Below are 25187 nucleotides of genomic sequence, written 5' to 3'. Positions count from 1 at the left end.
TTTGAAATTGTGTATTTGTAATTCTTACTGCCTTTGGAGAACTGCATTTTTATGCTTGCAGTATTGAAGTAAATGGTTAGTCCTATATTGTATTCTCTAACTTGTAGGGCATGAGTCACAAAGGTAAAGTTACACATTTGTTTAAGTTTAGGTATTCACAAATGACATGCAGAGATTTCCGACTCTGCACTTCCTATACTTGTGTGTGCGGAGTTCTCCACCCTGATTGCAGAGTCTCCATGTGCGGAGGACTCCTCAGCCATAAGTATAGGGAGCGAGAAATCGCAAAACTCTTCACATAGTTTGAGAGTACCTAAAAGTAGCAAACTTCTGCAAAAGTGTAAGTTTATCTTTGTGAAGCAGGCCCGTAGTGTTTACTTCCTCGACTTACACACACTGCCCGAAGACGGAATATTTTCACACCAAGCTGCACCTGGACAACCTTGCAATGTTACCGGTCACAAAGGAAGCCCTATCAGGAACCCTGTTACCATATGAGCCATGTCTTCTCCGTGGCTTCATTTGCTGATGTTCAGCCAGTTGGATTCGGGGGTGTGTGTGTGTGTGGTAGCTTTAGCAAGAATAAATAAAGAACTGTTATACTAGGATTCTAACGGTGGGTATTACAGGAGGAAACAGCTCTTCAGCTGTCATTCCAAGGTCATAGAAAATGTACTTGCATAGAAATATTAAAGGCGAACTTTGAACTATGAGAAGCAGTCATAGTGGAAGTTACAACATTGTTGAAGTCTGCATTAAATAGAAACAACTGCTCTATAACAGGTGCAACCCTAACACGATTTTCAGTTTGTTTTTCGTAAACGCAGGGCTGCTGACTCACCAAGCACGTGAAAAGCATTTGATTCACTCCTAATTTACTAATAGATTAGCAGCTCCCTGGTTTACTCTCTGCCTGAACGAGGAAGCAATCTCTGCCCAATTTCAGTGCCTATGTTGAAACGTCTTCTCTCAGCCACCCAGATGGCAGCCCTTTGCCAACTTCTTGCCTACAGCTGCCTGCCAGGTTCAAAACAGCCACAACAGAAATTATTGGGAAAGAAAAATAAATCAGTCAGCTGCTTAATAAGTGTTTTCTCTTCACAGGTTTGACTTTTTATTTATTAAGGGGTTTCGGAATCATAACTGCCAAAATATACAAAATTGTTTTTAGGAATCAACAACCTCTGTCATCGAATCACACTATTGCACAGAAATTCACAACCTCATTTTGACCTTGGTACCAGGTCGCCTGGACACATGCATGCGAATGTAACTGTTATGTTTTTTTTCTTTTTCTTGGAGAAAAAATACTAAATTGGGTTTTATTTTAGATTTCCCTCCATTTTTAATTAAAAGGAGCAATCTTATCACCTCGTCCAAATAACCGCGAAATGAAATATACATCTATAAATATATACATATATCAGTAAATATATACAGCCACGGGTGTATATATTTAAAATACATTTTCTGTCGTTTCACCTCATCTTGTACCGCATGGTTTTTTGGTGACTGATATTGATTTTAAATTTCTTGATTTTTACATTTTGTCCATTGAATGTAACATAGCATTCATATTATTATGATTTTTGTATTTTGTTTACATCATTGTTGCATTATTTTTTTGACGACTAACACTGTCAAAATCAAATATATATTTATAAATCAAGGCAAAAAAATCTTTTTCTTGCCATCACTATTTTACAAAGTAAAGAAAATCTTTTTGTCTTCCAATATGGATAGTTTCTTCCCTTAGAATCTCTAACTAATTCTCTGCTCTAAAAATTCTCGAGCTTGTGTGCGAAAGAATGAATTGTACTTTTGAGCTCCCTTCCTACTCCTTTCTCTCTTCTGTTTATGATTATTGCTCTTTTACCCGTGAACTTGTCTTCATTTTTTGGAGCTTCTGCACAAAATATAGATTTAAATCAATGTAACATTTAAATGACAGTTCTAACCAGTGCTGTTCGCTTGAGGAATGGATACTCTTTATCTGAGCACCAGTACAACCTTTAATCAGACATTTTTCCAAATCTGAGTGTATTGGCAGATGTCAAATCCAAAGTAAAATGTGATCTAAAAAGATATAGGTCATACTATATACATCTCCAATGACATATTTCAGAGTATAGTTTCAGAAAATACGGTGTGAAAAATGGGGTACAGGCACCATTAGGGTAGGGCTATCTGTCTACATCGACGCCAACATCCTTGGGAGGGATGAAATAGGTTTCTATGAAATCAACAAATGCTTGGATAATCAAGCATTACCTAAAAGCCTGTGAACTCTTTGCCCTTGGAAACTTAGGGGCTGAATGTGATAGCGGTGAATCCACCACCGGCAGCCTGCTGGTGGCGGATTCACTGCCATGTGCGGCCATTCTCCGCCCGCCAGATAAGGATGGCGGACGGATGGCTGGTGGACGGGAAGACCGTCCGCCGCGGTTCCGACACAGGCAATCATTACAATTAACTGTCGGACCCACCCTGCATCCACAAAATGGTGGCGCTGCCTAGCAGGCACCGTCCGCCAGATTAAGATGCTGCATCCCCGCCAGCCTGTGTATGGCGATTCAACTGCCATTTACAGGCTGGCGGGAATGTACTTTGGGGGCCCGTAGCGGGCCCCCTTCAGCAGGGGCACTCAAGTTTTGTACTTGGTGGGCACCTATGGGGCCCCCCAACATTTCCCTTCACCATGTGGCAGGCATTGCGTCGTGCCTGCTACGTGGTGCAGTGAAATGCAAAACTTGTATTTTTACCATTGCGGCGGGTGCTGCAGCCAGCAGCACTCGCCGCAATGGTAAAAATGCACAATGTGATCACCACAGTGGTGGTCGTATTGTGATTGCACTTGCAGGACCGTCATCATAAAGGCGGCCGGTCCCAATCCCGGTGACGATGGCAGACGGACTTAAGTACGTCCGCCATCGTAATCAGGCCCTCAGTTCTTATTGGCCCTTTTTTCAGGCTTTTTTAGTAACTAGGTCCTGATATATTCCAAAGCCACAGTGGAACTGTGTTCTGATCGGTCTATGGTGCTTTCTTTACTGGCGCAACATCTTCCAATGTGCTTGACCTTCATGTCATAGGCACCTGCCTGCTCCCTGTTTGTGAGGTTTTCAGCTATCACCAAACCTGTCGGGGCTTGGGTGACTGTCTTCTTCCCGCTTGGGAATGGCTCAGCTAGTACCTAAATAGTGCAAACTTTAGTTACTGTGCATCATAACTGTTATTGATTTAATAGGTAGTTCAAAGCCATTTGAAATTCTGACAAAAAAATTAAGCGAGTTTATGAGTCATTCGGCCCAGAGAGGAGGACGGTAAAGACAGATTGGACTGTCAAAGAGATGACTGGTAATTCTATGACTCATTTTCAGCCTATAGCTCTGTCCTCTGTCATGCAGGAATTAAGACGCTGTAAGTCAGGATCACCTGACGACCCATGTCCCCCCAAGCTATGGAGCACAATGACTGATTTTGTGGCTCCCACTTTACACCACATCTGGAATACGTCCATTTCCTCCGGGGTGTCCCCGGAGATATGGAAACACGCCACCCTCCTCCCATTAAAGAAAAAGCCTAATGAGGATCCCACCGGACCTCAGGAACCTTCGTCCAATTTCTCTGCTGGCTGCCCCGGGTAAAATGCTTGAGAAAGTAATCCAGCAGCAGCTAAGTAAATTTATAGAGAAAAATAGGATTCTGCATGAGACGCAGTCAGGTTTTAGACCCGGCTTTAGTACCGTGACAGCGCTGATCGAGGTGGCAGAGTCAGTAAGGTGGTCGATGGATTCGGGAGACTCAGCTATGCTGGTGCTCCTGGATCTATCGGCAGCTTTCGATACAGTCGACCACGCAAGGCTGTTAAAGCGACTGGCAGAGGTTGGCCTCCAGGATCAAGCGCTGGGCTGGATACAGTCGTATCTGTCTCAGAGAACCCAGAAGGTGGCACTGGGGACCGTTTAGTCTGCACCTAAGGTTCTCAGTTGTGGTGTTCCTCAGGGATCGGCACTCAGCCCATTACTATTCAATATTTACGTGGCTCCGCTCTTTACAGTGATTGCCAATTGGGGGATCAAGGCAATATCCTATGCCGATGATACCCAACTGGTGTTTCCATATTCGGAGGTGTCAGAGGCGGCCTTGTCAAGCTTCAAGGGCTGTCTTCAAGACGTTGCGTGTTGGATGAACACCAACAAATTAAAACTTAACGCGGATAAGACGGAGGTGATTTTCTTCGGTAAAGGCTCCCCTCCCCCCTCTGAGTTTTGGTGGCCGACGGCAATGGGACCGGCCCCTTCTCCCAGCCAAACGGCAAAAAACCTGGGGGTGCGTTGGGACAATAATTTGTCCTTCGCCTCGCATACCCAACAGCTAGTTGGGTGTTGTCTAGGTAAGTTGAGGAATCTTCGGAAGATTCTGCGACTGCTACCAGAGAGTTGCCGAAAAACAGTAATCCATGCGACAGTAACATCAAGACTGGATTACGCTAAAGGCCTCTATCTGGGCTTGCCAAAGTACCTAATTCAGCGTTTACAAATGGTCCAGAATGCGGCTGCGAGACTGTTAATGCGTATTCCATTCAAGCATTCAGTCTCTCCGCATCTTCGCTCACTTCACTGGTTACCAGTAGCCAATAGGATCAAATTTAACCCCTTCCATGCCCATGACGGAACGGTTCCGTCATGAGCATCGGTTGCGCTGTGCTCATGACGGAACCGTTCCGTCATGGCCCCGCCCGCGCTCGAACCCTTCAGCACCGCGGGGGAATTCCCGCAGCGCTGAAGGGGTTAAGGCACTTACGCTGGCCTTTAGATCTTTGTATGGTACCTGTCCTAACTACCTGAGAGTTCGGCTGCCGCGATACTCTCAGGCCCGCTCCCTTCACTCCAACTGCCATGTTCAGTTAGCAGTCCCTCGAATAAAAAGGGCTCGGCTGGGAGGGAGAACCTTCTCGGCCAACGTGGCGGCGTTATGGAATGCACTGCCCCCAGAGCTTCAGCAGGCCCCCTCCGAACCCTGCATTAAGCAGATGTTAAAGACTTGGCTCTTCACCCAACCACGCTAATTGTTTAAATTGGTATCTGTATCTATTCCTGCGTTTAGCGCCGGGACACCTCCCTGTGAGGTAGCTGTTCGTGCTCTAGAAAATGCTGTATTATTATTATTATTATTATTATTCTTGGCTTTGTCATTGAGCCTAAGCTTGGAAGATAGACATGAGGGCTATATGTACTGCCCTTCCGAAACCCTCATAAAATTGCGCACATCATCATTATGATCATGAACTGAGCCATATGATAGGTTTCCTAGATCACACCAGGGTCGTCAACCACTGACTACATTGATTGATGTACGTATAGGAGACCCGAGTTCAAGCTGAGTGCCTTATTTAGAGTTTAGAGGATGCAATACTTTATTAGAAATGTGGTGAATGTCCCGCCCACCCTATTACAAGTGCATTATTGCCCATAGTGGCCGTGATATCCATCATGGTTTGACAGGGTATCCCATCTGCCAAACTCTAAATAAGGCCTCAAATGTGTGAGACTGTTAAAACCACTATCACTGCTCATCTGACCCACCTCCTAGCTGCCTTCTCCTACATTTTCTTGAGAATCTTTTGTAAAAGCCCGTATACACCAGGCAGGATCACATGATGGGGTCATAATGGTGCGCTCCACCTGTCTTTGACACCAACTTTCAAGGTGATTACTCTTGTTTTTGGCCAAAAGGTATAGCAAGCATAAGACTGAGTGTACCATGGGCAGCCATATCAATGAGCTCAAAATATTTCACTCCTTTTTAGGAGATGAAACTTTAAAAAACGATTCAAGTGAGAGAAATGTTGTTTTAAACTTAAGGTTGGACATCTCCTTAAAAAGTTAAAAAGTTCACTGGCATTATCACTACTTCGATTTCCTTAAGCCTTGGCTCACAGTCTTTGACGACCCCCACAGCTAGGTCCCATGCTTAAGAAAAGTGTAGTGGAAGCTTCTTTCACTAAGCTTTGATTTTTGTACTTTCTCAGTCCCAGTGGAGGAGGAGGAGACACGATCATTGACATCTGCAAACCTCCTCCCTTTTACACAAGTTTTCTAACAAAGTCTCTCTCCTTTTGCAGATCAATAAAAATATTTTGTTTCTACATTGGCCAATAGTATTTTAAATGTGGTGTATCTAGTACAAGCAGCTTCCATCTGTGTGCTGGGTAAGAATGTGAGGCATGGCAAGTTCATACATTTTGCACCGGTGAGGTTGCAACGTTTTTGAACTTTGCACAAAGTCACCTGTATGTAAACCTTCTTTCACAATAAATGTAGCTGATTTTTGCAAGAGAATTTAGATCTGAATTTTTGTATCTGTAGTTTTCTCCACAAAGCTTACTTAATATACATTTTTTAATCTGAAATCTTCTTTGTAGTTCTGGGTGTTGACAGCACAACGGTCAAACAGTCATTGCTAACAACATACATAGAGTGAGCTTTTTGAGTCCTGTCTTGATCCACTGGATTTGTTTGGCCAGTCTCTTTCATTCAGTTGTTAGAGACTTTGTCAATCACGTCTTGGCTTCATCTAGTGTAGTATTCCTCTCTCACATAATCCTATTGGCATTTTAAATGTATCCTTTCACCTTCACTACAGTGCTTACATTGAACTGCCCGAGGGACTAATTTATAGATATAGCCCTCCACTCTTTCTGGCTCATCCATGTGTCTTGCTCTAATGGACTGGTGTTGCATGCATTAGTACATTAAACCCAGACGTATTGGCTGTGCCAATGCTTGTTAATCCTGCCTTCGCAAAATAGGCAACAGCACTCTCCAGCAATTTCCCACAATAATTGCAATATGTTATTAAAATCTCTTGTACTAGGGTGATCCAATAAAGGGTAATCCAATTTCCTCTGGTGAACACCTTTCCTTTTTTATCCTGCCAGTCTATGACATTTCTTGCTACACAAAAAAAATATGTATCAGGGCTACTGTAGAAGTGGGATCAAATACGCCAAACAATTTGAGGAGCAGATGGCATAAAAAGAATTTTATTGGCACAAAGGCACATACTGTTTATTGCCTGTGGTCCATTGTTTGTGTTGTTTCTGGCATGCCATCACTTCCGCTGTACCTGATGAACTGGTCATCGGTGCCAGCGATTGGACGGTGAAGATGTCATCATTTCCACCATGGCTCTGCATCCAGGCTGACCCAGCTAATCTGTAGTGTTTGTGGGGTTTGTTTTTAGGACGGGCAGGGAGTAAGATATTTCATTTTCCATCTCATTTTCTTCTGGGTTGTTAAGGTTGATTTTTGTGAAAGTGCCTTTGAGCTGCCTCCTTCTGCAGCCCTTTCTGCGTGTGCTTGGGCTGGTGGGCGGGCGGAGGACATCTTATGTTCCTCTTTGGTAGCTATGTTGTAATGTACGAGCCTTGTTGACCAAGTAGTTTTGACATAGACACAGAATGTCAAAACCCCTTGGCCAAACATGGTTCCTTATGTTGTGTTTTGTTTGTCCATCTTGTCTTTGTGTTTTACAGTTTTAATGTTTGTGATTCTTTTCTGTCTTGTAATGTGTTTTTTGACTCCCCCCCCCCCATGTCTCCCCTTTCCTCCCTTAATTCAACCCCATACTCTTACCCGTACTCCCTTTGGCCTGAAGGAAATTCCACAATGGGGTAGGAGAAGTTTCCATTATTTTTAGATTTTATTCCTGGTATCCAGAGAGATTTGTCTTACTCTTGTGTTAACAGTTGTTTGCACTCAAAGAGTTGACGGCAAACGCAGCAGTAGCACAAACCTCTTTAAGACCTCAATAATAAACACGAGTTAACAAAACTGTATTAAACAACACTCTATCTAAGCAGCTGCAGAAATGTAGAACAATAAATAAACCTAGTGAATCCTCTTGAAATGATTATTCAAGAATAAGAATAGCTTTATATACCGCGATGCAACTTTAAAAGGCCAGAGCTGACATTTGGAAATGTATTAATTTAAAAATCTTATATGATATTTGGTGCTTCACTGACTGCTTTATTGCAAGGTACACTGTCACCCAAATAGTGAACAGACTGCAGAAATGTGGGCGACGTGTGTGTGTGTGTGTGTGTTGTGTGTGTGTGTGTGTGTGTGTGTGTTGGTGTGTGTTTGTGGGCCACGTCATGTGCAAGAAGCTGGGGAGGTTGAATCAAAAGATGCAGCGAGAGGAAGACAGGACAGAAAGAAGAAGACAAACATAGACTCATTGGAGAGGAGAATGAGAGAGGAAGGAAAGGAGCTAGGCGGTGAAAGACCACAACAGTCTCACCTGTCTGGTTACAGTGCTCTCATAACATTGAGACAAAAGAGGAGGATCAACATGATCATCTTTGAGAAGCATGCCCCTGTTGTTGGAGGCATTAGGTATTAAGGTATTTCATATGATTAAGAATTCCTGATTTTATGGGGATTTTCCCAATTCAGATGTATTGGCCAGATAATGTTTTCAGGTCAAACCTAGTGCAAATTGTGCCATTGAATCCTTCCCATTTCAGGTTTGCACATCAGAACATCTTTCCAAGCCCCGGCATGACCATGCCTGTTGTATGACCAGCTCCGCTAATTCAGTTTCCTTTACTGCAAGTCTCCTTGCTTCTTATCTGAACAGTATCTCTTAGGCTGCTTGAAAATGTGAATAATTTTAGCTCTGCCGAATTGTTTCATAACATGGTTAGGCTGAGAGGGACTGTAGGTCAGCGTATTTGTGAGTGGGATGTAATCGATGCCATTGGTAGGATCTTGTGGTGAAACAGAGGTTACATCTCTATCAAAGTGGGACCTTCCCCAGTGGAAACATGGCTGTTCAAGACCCAGAACCAAGTACATCACTTGGACTGACTAATGGGGGGATTCTTTCTTGTTGACTTAAAAGGCAGAGTTTCCTATGAGTAAACTTCAGGATCTCACAGGACAATGGCATATTGGTAGGGCAAAGGCCTTTAGGAAAAGTTAAGCTATACTTAACAATATGCTTACCGTATCAATATTTTGCTAGGATATTATGGTAGCACGATATTAAGAAGTGAATATTCTGTTACCATAACCCTCACTTATGATGTTGCTTGTGGCACTTTATTCTTATCACAATTTACCTTTATTCTTTTAATTTATTTGTTTGATTTACCCAGAGAAGGTGTACAGATCCTTTGACGGGAAAGACTTAGGGCCTAATTATGAGTTTGGCAGTTCATGGACCGCCGAAGACGTGGTGGCGGTCCCTGGACCGCCAGACTGGCAGTCCACCTGCCATATTACAACTATGGCGGTAGGATCACCACAAGACCGGCGCAACTGCCTGGGTTCCCTGATTCCGCACAATGGTGGCGCAGCGGTGTGAAGTTGTAATGTGCTGGCGGTGCCGCTGCAGCACCACCAAGCATAATACGAGTTTCCTCACTGCAACCCTTTTAATGACGGTGAGCCCATCATGAAAAGGATGGCGGTGAGGAAATAAAGGGGGCCCTAGGGGGGCCCCTGTTGCCTCTGTGAATGGGGCTGCATGCAGAGGAGCACATGGTGTGCCCCCTGTCTGCATGCACCCCCTGTTCCTGAACAGAATGTTATGCACAACCTTGTGCATTTCGGTCCGTGCAGGAACTGGCTGCAGTGCTCCCACAGCGGTGCCTTTCTAAGGCTCTCCTAAGAGCTTTAGAAAGGCATCGCTGTGGGACCACTGCCGCAGGTCCACTAGCCCTGCATTCCAGTCGGAATACAGCAGACGGGTTGACTACGGGTTTGGCAGTGTTACAGCAAGGCACTGGCATGCCGGCCCGCTGCAACACCACCAAAATCGTAATCAGGCCCACAGCCCTTTATAACGTTGGTTCCTGCCAATGTGTAAAAAGACTGATGGACAGTAAAGTGTGGTTTTGAAAAATCAAAGACTAGTGACCTCCACATCATGGAAGTTATTTATCATGGCGGGGGGGTCATTTAGATGTTTTCAATGTCCTTCCCCACCAAGTTTTCCCTGGTGTTATGGACACTATAAACTGGCCATTCGATGGCGCACTCTAATTCGGACAGGCGTATGAATCATCAAAACTTTGATGACCATATTCCATTAGAGCACTATCTTCGCAACGAAGCTGGAGTAGACTCCGTCTTTGAGATACTGAAGGCTTGCCCACTTTTAAATCAGGCAGGCAGACCGAGGCTTTGGCAGAGAGGATAGACACAAATGGACCGAGCATCATCCCCATCTTGTCACTTTAGCAACAATCATCCCAAAAAGGCTTCCATTTGCACTTCTAAATTAACCATTGGCCACAATCCATATTTAACCCACTTCTTTCTGCTCCAATCCCGGAGTAGATTCTCATCTTCATCTCAAACCTTTGAGCTCATTCCTCCCATGCCCCCACACTTAAACGTCTTACTTCTCTACTTCATGGATCTGGCTCCTTCTGTCTCTCACCCTGAATACTGACACCAGAACATTGATGGGACAAACAATCGAGGACAGAATATCGAAAATAAAGTATTGATAGATAAGTAAGTCTAGTTTTCTATTCCTAACTTCACAATTATGTACCTAAGCATTGCACATATCTTCAAGGTACATAAATATAGAGTTAGGAATAGTAAATGTATACTTCCCTGTATGCACTAGCCTTTCAATATTCTGTCCCTCCATATTCTGCCCTCAATATTAGTGTTTCAAAGTATTCTGGGGCGCAATATTCAGTAGTACAACCATTGGCAGATGTAATCATGTAGGTAAGTGTCAGATGTTAATTGGTGTTAAAGAACCAGGTTATTGCACGAATAACCCGAAGAGCTGGGCGTTTAAATGTTTCCTTAAGGGGAGGAACATGGGTTAAGGACATAGGTACTAGTGCTGGAAGTTATAGAACGCTATAACTGCACTAGTAAATGACTGGGTATGTAAACTTTTGAATTTGGTATTTTTAAGTCTCTGCTTCTAACACTGACCTCCCCATATGATGAGCAAATATGTTAAGCAAGTGAGAATCTTAATGTAAAATGTTTTAAATGCCAAACATTCCATCTCGAATTTCACTCTTGCATTTAAAGGAGGCAAGTGCAATTCTCATAGAATCAGGGTTATGTGGTCTTATTTTTCAAAGCAGTAACTATCTCTCACTGTGAAGTGTAGCACAGCATCCGGGAAGCTTAAGGAAGACTCGAGATGACTTGGGCTTGTTGTCAGGTGTGTAGGGGAGAAGACGTTTACTCTTTATTAGAGAGTGTCACTGATAATTGACCAATTAGGACCAATAATTATCTGACAGTGTGGAATGAAGTCTGCACCATGGTATTTTGCTGAAGAAATTGTTGAGGTTAAGAAGCAACATGATAGTGTGAGGTTAAGAAGCCACATAGTAGTGATGTCTGGGGCTGGACCAAGAATGGCTACAGTTGTGCAGGGAAGGACTAGGTGGCACGGAGTGTGGCCGAGATGGTACTCGGTGTGGGAGTGAGGGCAGTCTGTGTGAGTGTGCTGTCTGTGGCCGGTGGTGCAATGTGTGTCGCTGAGAGTGTGTAGGTCATGGCTTAGATGTTTATGGTCTTATTGTAGAAGAGAGGTGTCTGACTGTGACTGAGGGTGTGCAGGGCCTGCCTGAAGGCAGTGTTTGACTGAGCATGGGCATACTTGCGATCTTAAATTCAAAACAAAAAGTCCCACAACTATGCAGCTTACCTAGAAGATATAGAATGACTAAAGGTGTCACACATTGCATGGCTTTACCTGACAGCTGTAAATGCAGAGCATGATGATTGTGCACCTTGTGTGGCAATGAAGGAGGTGGCTATGTGCACTGTGCAAGGTTGAGGATGATCTGTGTGTAACTCAGACACTACTTAGCTGTCTATGAGAATGGCATGCCTGATGTGCATCAGGGATTGCCTTAGGATTCAGAGAGATACCCTGATAGTCATCAGGGCCTGGCTAAGGTAGGGCATGGCTGATGCTGTGTAGTATGTGGCTGATGTTCAAGGTGAAGAGACTGTGGAACAAAATGGAGCATTTTTCCAGTACTATAAAATGCTTGCTCCTTAGAGTTGATGCAAGTGCCTACATGCATGTTTGTCAGACTAGTGGTCTAGCAGGAAACATAAATGAATGACTATAACTGCATATTCCTATCCACCATCTTGATGTGCCTTTGCTCTATCTTCATTGCCTGGAATCAACACTTGCAAACATTGCTACTCTCAGACCCCACTGCTTCCTTTGTGTTCACCCTTTGGTTTTACTCCCTACCCCTTTACTATATTCTAGAATCAAGACGCATCCCATTAATACATCACTGTATGCCTATTATTGTATCCACCCATTTTCTTAGGTCTAAATTAGGGCTGTGTGAGGGTGCAAAGCTGGCCAACTTGAAATTTTCATCTTCTTTTCAAACTTTGTAAAGTTTGCGAAGGGCAAAGATTAAAAAGAGGTGCTTTTTTAACATCTCTTCCAAGCAGTAGAAATCGTTCTCATTGCTATTTAGTACTGCTCACCAGTTTCACTTGACAGTCACTCTCATTCCCTGCTCTAGGCCACCAACCCATTGGGAAAATAGTCCTGAGTCCACTTCCCCAACTTCAACCCCTAAAGCGTGCACGTTAAAAAAATGTTTGCTCTTCTCTCACCCACCAACCTACACCGTGTGCAAGACAAAACCTAAGACAAAGCCTAAGACAAAGCCCTTACCCACACTTCGTCAATCCTCTGCCCCAGAGCCTTAAACCTAATGAACAAGTGGGAGTTCCAACCATGATTTCCTGAAACCGAATGTGCTGCCAATAGGACATCCAACAGGAGGAAACTCACCAGTGATGTGCTCACTGGTGATGTGCTGGGTACACTACCATTCACCTTGGGAGGAGTCAAGCAAATCCAGGAAACGTTGCCTGCCTTTGCCAGGATTATTCATTTCTTGCGTTCACCAGCAAAGTATATAACTTTACTCACCCAGAGTTTAATCTCCCTCTATAATTCTTATACCTTTACCACTTTTACCACTTCAAATATTACTCCTCTGCAACATACCCTTCAACTTTCCTTCCTCTCTCAACACCATAAGTCACCTTCATCTTCTACCACTCCCATTTCAATCCCATCGTTTGACAATGGCCAGGACTCTAAATACACTTCATTCTATGGGCCAAACTCCCTCACTGCAGTCTCTTGAACAGCATTGACCGGTGACTCTATTCCCGCCTTTCCTATCTCTTTGAGGTCCAGTATGTGTAAGAATAATTGGGATTACCCCCAGCACAACCCTTTAACACCTTCAGTGTTCATAGTGAACCACACTTCATGCATCGGGATTTCTGTCTGCATTTTCCTAGGCAACCTCATACCACAACCTCTTAGATGTCCAACAGGATAATAAATACGCGGAAAAACAGAGCATTGCACACAGTCATGAAAGGCACAGTATTATTGAAGTAAGCATACCAGCTGCAAGTATCATTTTCTCTGGGGTTTTTTACTCACTTAAAAAGATTTAAACCAAGAAGTGGTGCCTCGTAAGACTTTACATTGTATTTTAATTCCATGTATATTGTGCTTAAACCCCAGATGAGCCGCCAACATTATTTCGATAGCGTGGTCCCACTTTCCGCCAAACATTTTAGACTATGAATGAGATTTCAGTGGGATGACTATGGATTTTGATCCCCACAAATCTGGCTACTTCCTTATCTTTTTCCCCACCCTCCTGTAATACTCAGAAGGGTCTGTTGTGATTTCAATACGGATAGAAAAACACCCAGTTACACTGTAATCTCCGGCATCTATACGTGTTTTGTGAGGCTAGACTCTAAATGACAGTGTTTTATATTCAAAGTCTCTTGAATGGCAACAGAGGAGACATATCATGTCATCTCTCAGAATAAGTAAAATGAATATGCTACACACTGTTTAGACTCTGTAGTCTGTGTGCGTTGTCTGAAGCAGGATGATGTAATCTCTGTAAGGGAGGCTCTGCCCTCAAGGGACAATGTGGAGGGAATGGAATTGTGTGGCTTCTTCAACTTGGGAAGGTTGACAAAGGGCACTTCGGAGAAGTGAAGTTAGGAATCCTAACTTGACTACTCCTAAATGCCTTTTGTGAATACCGAAAGTCATAGAGTTAGGATTTTGTCTCAGTTTAGGAGTAGTAAAGTTAGGAATACTAACTTGACTACTCCTAAATGCCTTTTGTGAATACCGAAAGTCGTAAAGTTAGGATTTTGTCTCAGATTACTTTTGTGAATAGGGCCCATCATTTTCCATCATGTTTTACAAACTCTGAAGCGTTGTGGTTCACTTTTTCCCTGCTCACTCCACCCATCTCTCAATGAATGAGTGATTTAAAAGTATTTATGGTGAATGGTGTTGGTTACCTTTGTGAAGCAGTGGGTTAGACTCTTGCTTCTGAGGCTGGTTGTGTTCCTGAGGGCAGATTGATTTTACCTTTACTGTGTAGGCAACCAATTACATTAGAGGTTTTACACAGCTGGAAAGTGGCATGGTTATTAAATTAAGGGCATTGTTTACAGTTTAGTGGAGTGAGGGTCCTGCTGTAACTCGTGGAGGTTCCTGCTCCACCAAACTCATGGTTGACGCCTCATTTAGAAGAAGCAGCAGCACCAGGTTTAAGCTAAGGCATCCTCAGATTGCTCCATCACCATAAACCTCTGGCCTGGAAGTCCATCAGCCATTGAGTAGCCAGGTGCTGTTGACTCTCATCCAGCCATGACAGTCACTAGATTTCCCTGCATGGGACAACCATGCAAGGCATGGCGGTCCCACACAGGGTAACAAAACTACTACCCTGCTTTGGAAGTTTGCTTTAAAAAAAAAAAAAAGAAGATTGTCGTCCGTGCTACAAACATAGGTCTCACTCAGCAAAGTCCAGAGCCTGCAGCGGGGCCACTGCACCTCATCTAAATTTGATGAGCTATTCTTCACCAGGGATGTGGAGGTTTGAGCCTCCACTGACCTCGTAGATTGATTGGCTGTGTCAGGGTGTAAATGACCACATACGTTTCTGTCTATGGGTAACAGAAGCGATGGTTTAAATGTTCTATTCCAGCTGGTTTTGCAATGTCCCAGAATGGTGGGATTTCATAGTCCCATTAAATTATTAAAGTGCCATCCCCATGGAGAAACGAGAAAGCAAACACTTATTAGAACAGGAAGATAGTCTGCAGGTTAAGCTACAATGAATTGGGGTTGAAAAGTCACATGTTTGCACTTGGGAGGCAAATGATAGTCACCTGGTTTCTTTTCATGGTGCATAGGTGCAGAACAGACACTTTTTGGCTTAGGTTGTCTATTGCGCACAATGTTTAAAATTTGGTTGCTATTTTGAGACAGAGAGAGGCACGATTCTTTCCTCTGTTTTCACCAAAAAAAATACGAAAGATCACTTCGGCTAAATTATTGATATTTTGGTTGCTTTCACGGAAAAAACACAGGTTTAATTTCAGACAAATCCTAAGTGTATGTGTACCATATATATCTATATGTACACTTACAGAATAAACATCGAAGTTTCCTAAAATTTCTGAAAATGCAGCATCAGTTCTTCTTGTTCCATGTTATGTCCATGGTGAAGAACTGTGCACATTTCTGCGAAAAGAAGTTGTAAAAAACTGATATAAACAAGGAAGAGAGGGACGCAGTTCAGAGCCTCATACCTCAGCTAACCCACTGTGGAATTTCCATGCCAGCCCTAAAACCAATCGGGGACTACAAACTCGGACGTGGGTGGTTTATAGATTAAATGATTCCAAACAGAAAAAAAGGAATTCCTTCAGTTTCTCCCACCTCCCCCACACCAAGGCAGAACATGCTTCAGTGCTTCTATTTTTGATGCTCTGAAATCCATTTTCTTTCCTTTCCGTTCTCTCAAGTGTGTTAAACACCAGAGCTAAAAGAGCCTTTTATGTGTCTATTTCACCTAGAACCCGGTTTCAAGATCCCTGGTTGAATAAGCCCCCTCTAACTGATCTCCAAAGAAAAGCAGTATGACATTCCAGCACTGGGGGGCTGGGCCAGCTCCCCTAGGAAGACATCACTCTTCCTGGGGGTGCTCTTATAAGTGACACATTATTTTCTTGAATGCAATTTCCCTTACAAGCATTTTCAATATATAATGGTGTTGGCCAAGGGTAACTTCTCTTTCAAAATAGTTTCCATGAGAGGCCTATTGGTGGTTTTCGAAAATGAGAGACCTCTCTGAGTAAAACCACCAATCACTTACTAACTCATTGGCTATCGACAAACTGGACTATTGCAATAGACTTTTAGTGGGCCTTCCTCTTCAGACCATTGCTCCTCTTAACTGAGTAAATCTATTGCTGTCATCTGAGATAAAGCGATGTCAAAGAAGTATCCAAGGCCGATGTCCACACAGACATCCTTTGTTGGCCATCTCATCACATAAAGACAATGACTTTCAGGGAGTCACAGCCCTGTAACAATTACATACACCACTTAGAGATGCTGACAAGTGGAACTTTGGCGCATTCCCCCTTTATCTTGGTGTTCATCTACATTAAATGTAGTGTATTGTCTCTAATAAGATGTCCACAAGTGCCCTTTGCACTTCAATCAATTGGTGGCCCTCCAAAGGACATTTCCTACAGAGAGAGTCTCCACCTCCCCTGCCTGATCAGTCACATGTACCTCATGAGGCAATGTGGAAAATGCAAGGAACTTGAGGGCATATTTACAAGCCCCTATCTCCACCACAGTATCACTTTTTTCAGACGTTATGGTGGCGATAGGGGCTTCGCCTTATTTGCAAGACTGCTTTAAGCCACTTAACGTGACTTAACGCTGCCTTGTAAATAAGGCACCCTTTCACGCTAGACTTAGCGTGAAAGGGGAGGGCAATGAGTGTTGTAGTGGGCATTCCACTGCAACACTAATTGATTTTGACGCTGCCCCCTATTTACAAGGTCGTTTAAATAGGAGGCAGCGCCAAATTAAGACCAAGAAAACCTTGTCTTACCCTGGCGCAAGGAGGAGAAATGTTTAATTTTGCCTCATTTTTGCTGTTTCCATGAGTGCTATGTTGTGCAACACACATGGAAACAGCAAAACTCTAATGATTGTTTATGTGCAGGAAGGTGTCCCTTCCTCCACATGAACAATCATTTTAAAATAATGATGTTTTGCAACTTCATTGTGTGCTGCATTCAGCAGCACACATAGAAGTTACAAAATGCCATTTAAAGAGTGTCCCTTCCTGCACATAAACAATCATTCCTCTCAACGCAGGCTAGGCAGCTAAATTTGACGCCAGCGCAGGGGGAAACGAAGGGCTGCTCCATATTCTTGTAAATATGGTGCAGCCCTGCGTTTCAAAAGTGGCAGAGCATGTCGTTAGCCTTCTAGGCTTAATGGCACGCTTCGCCACTTTCCCTGTAAATATGCCCCTTAGTCTTATAGGGAGTGTGAAGGGAAAGGTTGCATCAATATAAAAGGGCAAAAACAGACATATTGAGGTGATCGGAGAGTATTAACAAAGGTAAAGCTTGAAATAAATGGGAGAAATTTCAGTTACAAGAGTGTAATCTTGGGTAATTTCATTAATTTCACTTAATGCTTGTTACACAAATTCCCAAAATTATGCTATTATACCATATTGTGTCATTACACGTTATTTACTGCAAAAATTTGATGCGGTTACTTGAAAACACGGCGAACAATCAGAACACAGGTGACTGCTCTTTGTGGTGCTTGTGTTTTTTGTGCTATTTTTAAGAACAAAATGCATCCTTGCATCCAAAATTAACACAAGGACACATTTTTTGTTAACGTATAGTGCCAAATGTCGGTTGTGCATTTCGAGTTTTTGCGCATAATTTGTGTAATTTTTCAGAAATTTCACATAATTACTCAAAAGCAAATTATGTGGATTTTGCACACCATAGTAATCATGCCCTGTGCTTAACGGGTAGGCATGGATTCAAAATTATAAATGAATATTGAAGGCGGACTCATACGTATAGAGTCTAGGCCAAACTTGAAAGAAGGTAGCCTTGAAGATAGTTTGTTCAAAATTATTGTGCCACATTATAATCGCCTTATTTAAATGGATAGGATGGAAAACAAGGTTCATTTCTGAACCAGTAGGACCTTACATAACACCATGACTGTGCCATTCAGTATCTATGAGTATTGGGTTTGTACTTTATTAAATGCAGCTGGAGATGGAACGTCATACTGCTCCTATCCACCTCTTAATCTGTCCCGTCCCATTTCTCCTCTCTCCCATTCCCCTCTTGCTGTTACTTCTTTTTTCTTTTCTACTTTCCCTAGATGCAACTTACTTTAAGCATGCATTAACATCCTTGCAGTAAAGAAATGACCCACTGTATAAACTCAACCGACCCTTCTATCCCACCATGTCTACTTATGATGCATCCAGATGCCATAGGCTTGTCCTGTCCATTACAAATAATAGTTTCTTTTTTAAGAGGCAAAAGGCAACGCTGGTGGGTTTTGTTTTTTGCACCCCAGTATGAAATGGAAATCAGTGAGCAAACAAATGTTTCTTGGTTTCCTTTTGGGACAAAGAAAATACGAAAATTGGCCTTCCAAGATCTGTGTGTCCCGTGCATCTGGCTGTTCATCCTTAAACGTGTGTGCAACATTTATTTTTGTTGGACAACGTAAAAAAAACATATATATATATATATTAAAGTTTTGTTCCTTTCTGCTTTCTTGTGGAAAATCCGTGCTTTTTCCCCCTCCAATAGTATATATTTTGATGTGTTTATTTTAAATTGCTAATCTGTATTTGTATTGGGTTTTGTTCCAAAATTCAATCACCCAACCAAAAAAAAACGACACAGTTTTAAAAAAGCTCTGACTTATTTTGTGCAAAAATCCCTATTTTTCACCCCTTTTCCTCTTTCTCTTAAAGAACAACTTCAGCTATGATGTCGCATAGTCATTCTAATAGTAGTTTAAATTATGTAAAAATAAAAAAAGTGTTAAGATATGTTTTTTTAGTAGTAAAATGTAGAATTATAGACTCTGCTTAGCTTTATCTGCCAACTGCCGAGTTGTGAGATGTTTGGACTTGGGCAAAAATGAGACAAATAGACTTTTGTTTTAACTCTAAGTTGTGTTAAAGACTATAACAGTAAACGCAGTGCTAAAAGTTCCATTCAGATATTCCATTATATTCCTTAAACTACATTGAAAGGCTCACTAATTTGAAAGTGTTTTACAGAATGCTGGGTTTCTGTACAATCCAAAAGTGTGGCAAAATATGTATTTTGTTTCATTTTTGCCCCCACATTTTTGCATGCAGAACCAAGTGGGTCAGATGCCACGGCAAAAATGGGGAATTTGCATAGTCCGCTTTTCCGAAGTTGTAGGGTATTTCTATCTTCTTAGTTCTGCCCTTCACAGAAAAAGAAAACTCATATTCATCGCCTTCATTTAAACCTCAGATGCAGCCCTTTCTTCAAACTATTTTTGTTAGGCATAGAGGGGCAACTGTGTGACTCCTGGCTGAAGTTGTTTAATCTCAAGCTAACTTAAAAAAAATACTCTTTTGTTCTGATCTTTTTTAACTATGATTACTCAATGTCAATTCTTTTGCTTCAATTTCTTTTTTTAGTAAGAAGAAAAAAATGTTTTAAATAATTTGACAACAAACTTTAATGAATGAAGCTGTATTTTTACTATTTTATTTCTTTTTTGGTTAAACACTGCATGTTGAAGAAGTTGCAGCTTAGGGTTTGTGAGAATGTCAATGTAAGAGTTTTGTTCTGTTCCTTTCATCGATGGGCATGTACAGTTATATGCTCATTTTGTTTTCTTGTATATTGCCCGCCCCTTCCTTACAGCCAGAAGCTCTAATGCTGCTAGAACGCTTCGTATCGCAATTACATGGACATGGCAACTGACTTATACATTAACGTTCATCCTCTTCATCACCTGTGCGGTATACTCATAAATCTGTCCCCAGACACCTCCCAACCCCTTTCCTTCCTATTACATTTCCTCCCCTGCCTTTCACCCCTTCCTTTCTATAGCATTGTTAAAATTTATGTAAAATCATCCATCCCTAAAACGAAACATAAATCTAAAATATATATATTTTTTTCAATCTGAAATCAACCAAGCCAAATTTTTTTCTCTACAACCAATTGGAAGCCACATCAAGAGGAAGTAAATTCAAAGTGACTAGTGTACAAGATTTTTTCTTTTTAGTTCTTTTCATTTATTTTTTAATTTGGTTAATTTTTATAATACTCGAATTATTTTAAATAGAAAAAAGTATTACAAAAAAGAAAAAAATACATTTTTTATTATTGTGCAGATTTTTTTTCCTTTTCATGTCTATGTGGTGTGGCTGTATGATGTTGTTACTTTGCCCTTCCTGTATCATCCTTTGTCGTGATTGGTTATCATAATTGGAGAGCAGACATTTTGCTCAAAATGTTTTTGAGAGAAAAGTTAAAAAAAATAGATGCAAGAATGTGACAATTCTACTTGTCCAAGAGCATTCTTACAAAACTTTTGTTTGTAAAATTTTTTTCACATGCCAAAAAAACATGCGGGCAATTTGTTGATGTAAGTGGACTGAAAATGGTGGTACTGTATGCCTTTCTTCTGAATTTTGAACATTGTTTCATTTTTTTGTTGCGCCGTGCATTTTGGTCAACTTTTTTTATTCGTTTCCTTTGATAATGCAAGTGATAAAAGTGTTTTTTCTTTTCTCCGATAACTTTGATGTGTGTTTACTTTCTTTTACATTTTATTGCTGTGCATGCTTATTCTTTCCTTTGCGTTTTACTCTTTTTGACTTGTTGATAATTCTAAGTTTTATGTATCCATTTGTGGCTTCAAATGTGATTGCAATCCAAGGTTACAGAACTGGGGAGGACTAAGGGATGGTTTTAGACGTACACTCTTCATCCCTTCAGACTAATTTAAGCAATCTGTTTTCTAAGAATTTATCTTACAGTTCCAAATACTAGAAAGAAGTAGTATGAGTTTAATTCCCTTTTCTTCATCCAACAGCAGCCAGATGTCTCCATCTAAAAAGATTTTCAACTAAAATACGTTGTGGAATTTGCTCAGTGACAGTGTCATACATGTCATCTACACTGGCGACTTTACTTGGGATGACACGGAGCACTCAAGAACCTCTCAAGTGATTGATGCAGAACAAGTGGGCAGACTGCACGATCGTGACCTTAATTCAATTAACTGTCAATATGCAAATGTGGAAAAATATTATTTGATCTGGTGTTAGGCTATTAAAAGCAAGTCAAAGCAATGAGGAAAACACATAATATAGCCTTAGAGCCCACCGTAGTGGGCTCTACTGGCCATTAAAGGCCAGCTCCAGCGTTAATGGCTGAAGGCGAGGGCCTTTAACAAGGGAGCAGGCCTTAAATGGCCGGTAGAGCCCGCTACGAAGGGATCTAAGGTTTTAGAACATTCCACCCCTAGAGGGCAGAATGTTCTAATCAACAAAAACGAAGGCCTATCGGTGCTCAAGGGGGTTTAAATCCCCTTCGGCTATGATAGACCGTTGCTCACAGCAACAGCTGTGAACAGCTGTCAACAAAGTCAAATATTGGAATATTGGAGCTCCACGCTTCTACCAGCATTAGAAGCCAAGAGCACTCCATTGTTTTCAATGGAGCTTCCAACATTTCATTGTTCTAATATGTTATAAGACTCATAATTTAGACCGTGCACTCACCCAGAGAAAATTTGCAAGGAGATGAACACAAATGGAAGCATAGTAATTACAGTTGTAATTAAAATGACAAATATACAATTTCCAGTGACTAATCACATACCAATTCAGGTCTGGTACAATGTTTATTTCCCAGCACTTTAACAATTTAAAATATGCACATTCCACTGAATTTGTCTGAGCACAACAGAGAGATCAGTGACCCCTTCATTTTCAGGAAAGCTGCGAAGACTCTGGAAGTTATTCCCCATGATTACTTATTAGTTAATTTTCTGAGATATCCAAACACCTAGCCTATATGGTGACATCAGAAAGACCCCAAATATTGTTTCTGTCAGGATACTTTGTCACTCTAAACCCTCAAAATGACAGGTGCTAGCAACTGACTGGAATTGGATGGATGATAGATAGATAGATAGATAGATAGATAGATAGATAGATAGATAGATAGATAGATAGATAGATAGATAGATAGATAGATAGATAGATAGATAGATAGATAGATAGATAGATAGATAGATAGATAGATAGATAGATAGATAGATAGATAGATAGATAGATAGATAGATAATGCTCACTTGGACGACATCCTTGTGTGATGTTTCCAGTACACGAAGACCACATGTAACCGGAAGGTATTAATAGTGGCCGCTACAATCACAGCCATTGTTAACAATATGGTGGACTGCATATTTAAAAAATGATATGTTTCATTCTGCTGGAAGAAGTATCGATTGATGAGCTAAAAGCACACTAGTTTGCAATACATCAGCCTTTGCCAAGCTGTCCTTTTTCTGATTGTAGCCTTCTGTTTCATCAAGTCTTCTGAAATGAGATAGCACTTTATTGGCAGAAAATGGTGTTCTAAAGTAGTTTTGAAAACTAAAGTCTAAGCTTGGGCAAAGTTCGCTGAGTTTTACTCCACGGAACTCCGCGACGTGCCACAAAAAGTCTGCTGTGCTGCGCGGAGTCACGTTAGTGGCGGAGTCTGACAAGTCACGCTGCTCGCACTGATTTTAAGCACTGGAAGTTTGTGTCATGCTGTAAAATCAGCACAAACGTAACTATGCATCGTGCCAGAGGGCACTGCTGCTTTCTGCCACTCTGTAGACATTCTACTCAAGCGGCAGGTTCCTCAATGTGAGCAACAGATTTCTCAACGCAAACGGTCATGACCTGCCGCGACCGCCCCTTTTGAGAAATCTTGCCGGGAGGAGGTTTAGCGCGCAATTGTTTCTCAGGAGCTCTCACCAACTTAAGGTTGGGGAGCCGCTCAAGATAAAAAACTCAGCTCCCATCACTTCGCTGAGTTTTTAGGAACTCCGCACTCTGCACAGAATGCGGAGTTGGCAAAACTCCACTGGTGAAGCAGAAGTCTTTGCCCACCCCTATAAATACCCCTCAGTTGTTGCAGACAGCATTTTAAGACCTGCCAACTATATTCCTCACCTGCTTGTCAAGCATGGTACATTAAAGTTACAGCTAAAAGCTATTTTCAAATGACAGGTCTGCCTATCCACCTATTAGTTTCAGGATGCTCTGAAAACTGTGCAACAGGCCTGAAACAACATTCAAAAGCATCATGTTTCCTGCTTTCTCTGTACTAGAGCCATTTAGTGTAAATGTGATCTTTTGCATTCCAAAGTCTGGAATCAGCTTTCAAAGCTCCATGAATATCATTGCCTTAAAATTTTAAGGAAAGTGGAAGTGACATCACACAAACACTTTCAACGATGATGACATCAAAAGGCTGACTCAATGTCCCACCATTTCTGTCAAAATAACTCTGTGCTTCCTGCTAAGGAGTTAGGGAATAGATGTAAGTAGAAAACACAGAGAACCCTTCTTAACTACTGGGACCCGGTGCAGCAAAGGCAGTGGCAAAGGTACCAAAAGACAGTGTACATGCAGCATCTGCTGTCAGTGGGCTTCCCTAATTGACATACATGCACAAATCTGCATAAAGTCACCTCTGTGCGATTGCTGGCAATGCCACACAACGCTGCAGGCTGCTTCCCTGTCCAGGCAGGCACTGGATTTGATAGGTAGATATGGGCCAATACCTCTGTCCAAACTTCCAGCTTCCCTTCATATATAAACTCTGTGTGGTCTTCAGTTTTACACTCTTGAGAACAAGGCTCTGATTCTATGACATAAATATTGAATTATAAATATAATCTACAAAAAAATACTAATTGGAGTTAATAATGGAAAACCTACACCCAATGTGGTACTATTTATAAATATTTAGGTAGATACAAGAGTTAGTCATGGATCCTAGCTGCAGTGCTCAGTGTGAAATCAGCACTGTTTACTGTACTATACTGTGGTCTTATCTTTGATGCATACTTCCCTGCCTAGAGTAAAGTCAGTTTTCAGGCATTAGTCCCAGCTGCAGTATTAACTATGAGATGAGCATTAAAGAAGTGTGTCCGGCATTGAACCCAACTATAGTTTTCACGGGGGCGTCCCCGCTGGAGGCAGATATTAGGCACTGATCCCATCAGTATGGTTTTTGATTAGATTTGCCTTAAAACCCTTTTTTATCCATTAGTCTAAGCTGATTGCTCATTGTGAGATTTACACTACATCCCGTGGTCAGTCATTGATCCCTGGTGCAGTGAAAAGAGAATATTGATACTATTAAAGCCACGCCCACCACACAAAAAATCAAATAAACATCCTGACATCCTGGCTGCGAGCAGTACCCAATCTGGCCTGGGAAGTGCCAGTGGGGGAAGTGGTCAGCCGTGGCAGAACACGGCATACTCCTAAGAATTTTTTTGCCCTGGCACTTATGTTTTTGGCAAATTAAGCACTGATAAGATCTTAACACAGATTAAGAGGAAGACCCTTCTACACTTGACATTCACGTAGGTGAAGCTAGGAAAATTGCACTATTCACCTGGCCGTTTTCACGGAAGCCCTTTGTGAGGATAAACCATGCCCTCAAAACACCCATCTACACCAATGTGGTTGAGGAATAAAATTAGCCAGAGGAGGCACTTCAGAAGATCATTGACATTCCAGGTAATTGGAAAACTGGAACAAAAAAAACAGTAACTTTACATAACATACAATGGTATTGTTATTAGGTGACCTCTGCCCTAGTGGCTGCTTAAATCATAAAACGTTCTAACTCTTCCTGTAATTGACCCATACACTCAAACTTTCATTTTATCTCACACTCTCACTCTCTTTCTTATTGACTCGTGTACTCCTTCACTCAAACTCTCAGTCACTTGCTCACCTCCTATAACTCTCTCTCACACTCTCTCTCACACACACACATACTCAATTACAATCAGTATCTTGCTTGCCACTTTAATCCCATGTATTCTACCTTCTTTTCTTGCTATCTTTCTCCCCCCCCCCTCTCCCTCTCACTAACGTCTCCCCTTTTCACCCACACTCTCTCCCCTCTGGCTCTCATTTTCGCTTTTATGGCAAACCCGGT

At 41.9% G+C, this 25187-nt stretch overlaps 1 protein-coding gene across 19 annotated transcripts in view; it reads left to right on the top strand.

Moving 5' to 3' along the window:
- The window catches only part of NRXN3 (neurexin 3), a 2213138-nt gene that overhangs the window by 2181905 nt on the left and 6046 nt on the right, over nt 1–25187 (top strand). For 5 of the 19 annotated variants that reach the window (XR_014968865.1, XR_014968864.1, XR_014968862.1 and 2 more), the window contains one exon: nt 19863–20592. The exons of the other annotated variants lie outside the window; for them this stretch is intronic. The gene's annotated coding sequence lies outside the window, so the exon portion shown is untranslated. The remainder of the gene's footprint in view (nt 1–19862; nt 20593–25187) is intronic. 19 annotated transcript variants of the gene reach the window in all.

This window comes from Triturus cristatus, chromosome 9 (genome assembly GCF_964204655.1).
Source record: "Triturus cristatus chromosome 9, aTriCri1.1, whole genome shotgun sequence".
NCBI lineage: Eukaryota > Metazoa > Chordata > Amphibia > Caudata > Salamandridae > Triturus > Triturus cristatus.
The sequence above is the reverse complement of the archived record's forward strand: the minus strand, read 5'-3'. Positions and strand labels throughout refer to the sequence as shown.